At 30.9% G+C, this 6,224-nt stretch overlaps 1 protein-coding gene across 1 annotated transcript in view; it reads right to left on the reverse strand.

Annotated features, from left to right (window-relative positions):
- The window catches only part of LOC118195909 (histone-lysine N-methyltransferase EHMT1-like), a 115,657-nt gene extending 112,552 nt beyond the window's left edge, over positions 1–3,105 (reverse strand). The window contains exon 1 of the mRNA XM_035367249.2: positions 2,986–3,105. The gene's annotated coding sequence lies outside the window, so the exon portion shown is untranslated. The remainder of the gene's footprint in view (positions 1–2,985) is intronic.
- Between the last annotated feature and the right edge of the window lie 3,119 nt (positions 3,106–6,224).

A 6,224-nucleotide genomic window follows, 5' to 3' on the forward strand; every position in this document is an offset into this window, starting at 1 on the left:
CCTGTAAATTCTGAATTTTTTTTTTTTTTTCATTAAAATTGTGCGTTATACGCTGAAATGCACGATAATTTGAAATGCTACCTTTTGCTATTCAAGTTTGAAACAAATAAAATGACTGTTCTATAATTTTTAAACCTTTACAAAGATGAATTAAAATTTTTTATGCTTTCAACGATCCAGAATTTTTACATATATGGCATTTGCCAAGTTTTCCGGATAGTCCTTTTACTATAATTAATCAAATTACACACAATTTACATTACATTAATTCAAATTTAAAGATTTATATTATGCTTTTTTGGGTGCCCCTTGTTTTTTGGCGATTCTTTTTTGACGCCAAGATCAGCACCAGGAAGTCACAATTTCAAGATGGCCGCTACACAAAACCAAAATAATAAGTCAAAGAATTGCACAAACTCTGTCCATGTACACATTCATCTGTTTTCATTTGAAAAAAACCTCCTACAATTGTACAAACTAGGCATTGTGCAGTGCCTTTAGTTTGTCCATATACACATCAATCTAATTTAAATAAAATCAGGAAGCTAAAACAAAGTTAAAACTATCATGGTAACCAGAAGTGAGGTTTCATTGGCAAAATTTTTAAAAAATTGTCGCTAATCGAAGGGGTACCCAATTCTACACTAGAGCCATGTCTTTTAATATCATCTAACTAGTATTTGTTTAACTAAAATATATTCAATACTTGGTAACCATTTACTAAGTTAAAAAAGGGAAAAAAATCTGATTTAAATCAGAAAAAAAAAAATAAGCTGTCTTTTTTTTCACAGGAATATATATTAGAATGTGCAACTCGGATAATTTTTACATAAAAACAGTAATTACAAGAAATTACTGCATTTACAAATATTGGATTATTCAGTAAACATTGGATGGGCAAAACACTAAAAATATCCACATGGACAACCAACGATTTTACCAATGAGTGCCATTATGCTCAATTGGTGATAGCTATTAAACTAGTGCATAACTTCAGATAGGCTTGTCAGATAAGTTAAATATATAATTAAATTGAAAATTTTCCACCTATGGCAATCATTCATTAAAACTCCTCTGTGGAATCGTGCTTGCTACACCAGGGTGCCTGAGCCTAGGCTCTATCCCTGTAGAATATTTCTGTAACTTCGAAATTTAATGAAGATAACTTAGTAATTAAGCATTTAATTAGCTCCTAGTATTGTTAATTATATATCATATTATCATAAACCTTTTTTTTTTTTTTTTCAAATATTTTTTGGTGAATCTTTAGATTATGGTAACTTGGCGATTTTGGGGCAAACATTTGACAACCAACCCTGCTAAATCAACCTGCTAGTTTTGTTTTGGATGCCATTTTGTTTTCACAAAGTAAAGGCTTTTTTTTTTTTTTTTTTTTACTCAACATTTTTTCCAACAATCTGCTAGCCGAATTACGCTTATACTAGAACTTTTATGGAACAAAAATGCTTAATCCTGACGAAGATTAGGTGCAAAATTGGGAGAAAGTGCAGAATCACAAACTGCTTGCTGCATTTTTAGGAATTGCCATACACGGTATCCATGTACACGTCAACCTATTTCCACTCATAAAAACATCCCAGAATTGCAGAAAAATGGCATTGCGCACACTCTTGACTTTATCTATGTACACATCGACCTATTTTCACTTAAAAAGTCAAAGAAAATTGACAAAAATCCAATTCTTCTTACTCTTGTAAAAAGCGCCAAACAAATAAGTGGGTGATTCTGCACTTTAGCAGCAAAATTGTTTCTAAGTGCTTATTAGCTAAAATCACGATCGGAATTTTCTGGAAAATGTCGCATTACAGGTCTCATGATCTCTCATTTCTCCGAGACAAAATAATCTGTGATTCGAACTGTGTACTTCTCAGATTATTGCTAAAGTCCTATCTAGTAACCTTTATCGCCTTACCAAAATGTCGCCAAACTACCTGTTACCATATTTTAAAGATTAGCCTTTTTTCTTAATCATTATTAATATCTTAAATTTTACTATTTTGAAATATTACGATTAATAATATGCTACTGTACTAATTTAAGTTACTAAAGTAATTAATTTTCAATAGGTAGTATTGGGAAAATAAGCTATAAAAAGGATTGGCACAGAAGCAGGTGAACTGGTGACGCTGTTAAATACCCATGGTAAGTATGCATACAAGTAATTTCACAATTTGAATCCTTTTAAATATATATAAATAATAAAAATCATAAGGAATAAATACTATAACTACAACAGTAAATAACGCATATACAGACACTGTGCAGAGGATACTTAGAAAACATAAAAAATGATGGTACATGTAATCAGGTGATACTAAGGTTAGATGATCATAGTGTTCAGCAACTAATACTAAGGTTCATTCATTAAGAATGAACTACATTATACAATCTAGTAAGACACCATAAATTTCATGTTAACACATAGCACACTAACCATCAATACAATCTAGTAAGATACTATAAAGGTTACATTGTTAACACATATCAAAGTAACCATCAATACAATTTAGTAAGATACCATAAATTTTACATTATTAACACATATCAAATTAACCATCAATTAGTAACTTTGAAAAAGTAATTTCTGATAGCGAATTAAAAATTGTGCACAATGAAGTAATTTTCAGTGCTCAATTAAAAATAACATGAAAAATGTGGTTACATGGAGATTATTAACACTTTTCAATAAATTATTTCATTTGTCATCACAAATGTGAATCTCTCTTTGAATTATTGTGTTTCAAGCTTTTCAATAATCCGAACTTAGAAAAACTACAAATTTGAATAGTACACTTTTTATGTGTCAAAAAGCACAAAAACACAATGGTTCAACAATAAAATTCTTCTGCAATATTTTATTTCTGAAGTATCTCTTGACACGAATTTACGAGAAATTTATTCTGGTTTATTTTTTTTTACCTCAGAACTTTAGTGAAAGAGAGAAAATTGCTGTCAATAACTTACCGGCAAAATCACAAACACTTTTTCAACCAAACCGATTTTACACAAAATCTTCAAACATTGCCGTGCGGTTAAAGTTAAAAATCACAATAACACATTCCCACTTTTTCGCCGATATATATATATAAAATATAAAATATAGCTCTGTCTACCCGCCCAACATCGAACGCTTCTAAAGCGCAGACATCGAAAACTTGTTTTCTGCGCAACTAGTCGTCCATTTCGCATTACCATTCGTAACTAAGGCTCCTCTAAACCTTATTCGTAACAAGGAGGTTAGAACACTGGTGAAGCTTCGCGGTCATGTTCCTGTTATCGCTGTGACTTGTGCAAAAAGTCTGTAATTGCAATATTTTTTCCTTTTCTTTTTGAAGCATGTCAACTTGTGTTGCATATGGATGCACAAACAGATTTTCGAAAAAGATTCCTAAGATTACTTTTCATTCGTAAGTATTGACTTTCTTTTTCTATGTAATTTGATAAATATGTTAAAAATTATCACAATGTCATGTTGGTTTCTTTCCAGATGTGAAAAAAAAATACTTAGTAATAATCAAAATACCTTAAATACATTTTTAATGTTTCTGTTTATAGCTGGTATCTTCGTTCTTTAACATGGAATGATATACGCTAGGATTTAAACTCTATAATTTGAACATTTTAGGTAAATTGTTTTATAATTTTCTTTAAAAATAAGAAATCAATTGTTACTGTTTTTATGAATTGTAAAGGTGTTAAAATTCCTGCAAGATGTGTGCTTTGTGGTGGTTTTCACGCCGCTACAAGTATTGATTGTCCTGAACACCCAAGTAAAAAATACCAACAAAAACAGAAAATTCCACAAAAAGAAGATTTTCCAAATTTCACTAAACAAAACCCCGAACCAATTAAAGAAGATACCAATAAGAAAACTTACGCGAATATTACAGCACCTAAAGAAAACGAGACCGAAAAAACCAAAATATCAGAAGTCAAAAACCTAGATGAATTTAAATCCCTTATTTTCAAATTAAAAGATCTGTATCATAAATTTACCAAAGTAACCAACGAGAACGAAAAGCTTGATTTCGCCCTGCAGGCAGTAGAACTGTTTGTTTAAGTACTTTTAAGTGCTAACTTGATCAGATGAAGACGCAGCCGAGCGGTATAGACTTCGGAACTTTTTTTGCTTAACGAGATCGTAGGTTCGGTCCTAACCGAACAGTTAAATACCAAATAGGACTTGTAATATATTTTTTCTTCTCATTATTTACTCCAGAATTTTCTACTACTTGTATTTTATTTTTATATGTTACAGTTTATTTTTATGTGACTTAAAATTTTTTCTAAATAATTTTCTAATATATACAGTTGAAGCATGTGAATGAAGAACACAACATCCTTTTTGACATAGATTATTGCCAAAAAAGCTTTTATTAAAGCTCATGATTTCACCCATGATGTCATCGATGGGATTTATATTAGTTAAAGTCTCACGACTGGTACTTCTTAAATGTTCGAAGATCCCTGAAGAAGATCCAAAGAAGTAAGCTTCCATTGTCTTGGGTCCTCCTTGAAAGCTATGATCGCTCGTCACCTTTTGCGAACTTGTCCGATTGGATTGTCTTGCTCCTTTTGGTACTTCTCTTCTTCCCCTTATCTCCGTTTTCTCATCTGAGATTTTTCCACGTCCGGATTTATTTATGTTAAGTGCCCTTGGGCTTTAATTTTGGAACCGGCAACATTGCTCTTCGCAATAGCTCGGTCAATTATAGAGTCTAAGTCTTAAGAAGTAAGATGGAGTCGCCCTAAACAAGTTTCTCCGTACCCTGCTCTGAAGCGGTCGCCGCTTTTTCGGATGGCCCAGACTGTCCTTTCCCCATCGATAGAAAGACTTGTGTCAACGATAGGGGAAGGCTGTGTCTACCCGTACGACGTCGGATGTTTAGCTGAAACATGGTAAAAATGCTAAACGTACGACTAGTTGCGCAGAGACACTTTCGTGATTTCTGCGCATTCCGACCAATCGTAAAGAGATGTTTGTTTACATTTGTGTTGATTATCGGAAGTATGAATTGCTTTTCTGTGTAGTGCTAGAATGTCAAGAAAAAGTTATTTTTTATTTCGTGTGATGACTAATTTCTATCATTCTTTGATAGATATCTAAAACATTATATAAAATAAAGAACTTTGAATATATCTGAATATTATTCTTGTTTTAAATTGCTAATGTTTGATCATTTTATACTGAGTGCGGAGTTTACACAAATAATCCAAATTTCTTGAAATTCTTATCAACAGATTTAAATAAATCATGCATGCAAGCAGTAAAATCACATTCTTGTGAAACGAAATTGAAAAATCGTCTTAAAACCTTGTGTAACTTTTCTGTCATGCGTAGCTAAATATTTCTATAAAATTGCATACAGAAGCATTTATATACATAAAGAGTGTGTTCAGGAGATTAATTCAGAAATGTATGTGCATATGCTTGTATGTACCGATGTAGGTGTTAATGTAGCATATGTACATGTGTGTACATACGTTTGTGTGTGTGCACAGATATACATGCATACATACATTTTTGAGTCTGGTCTCGAAAAAAGTCTAGCTCAAAAAGAATGTAAACAAACCACCCAGCTCCTTAAAAAAAAAGTTAAGAAATTTTTTATCATAATTTTGGTTTCTACAGCAAACTTTTCTGTGTGGGTTTGTTTTAAACTCTTAGAAGAACTCAAATTTTAATATAAAGACTTGAAAATTTTTTACCTTTTGATAGTGTACCTGATGATTTATTAAAAACACAATTGACTCTTTTATATTTAATATTGAAAAGAAGGAGGGGGATATGTACAAAATTATAATAAAGATAATTCTAAGGTATTTTTTATAAATATATGTGACTTCTGAATATAGAAAATAATCGCTTACAAATGACTTATGCAGTATTTATTATCATATCCTGCCCTCATAAGCTCAAAAATAAAACTTTATACAGGAAAGTCATTTTACCTCCAAATATATTTTATGGTATTGAAGTATGATAACAGATGATTATTTTTGTTAGAAAAATTATAATGTTATGAATATTTTCCTGAAGATAATTATACATTATATTCAAGCATATTTATATATTAATATATATATATATATTATATTCAAGTAATAGATGACATATTTATATATTCTGTTTAAAAATAAATGGCAGCACTATGTCTTGTCATTAACTTTATCAAAAGAACTTATAGGTTTAAAGCATCTAA

Source organism: Stegodyphus dumicola, chromosome 2 (genome assembly GCF_044657685.1).
Source record: "Stegodyphus dumicola isolate Sdum_Otavi_A_Nest chromosome 2, ASM4465768v1".
NCBI classification, from domain to species: domain Eukaryota; kingdom Metazoa; phylum Arthropoda; class Arachnida; order Araneae; family Eresidae; genus Stegodyphus; species Stegodyphus dumicola.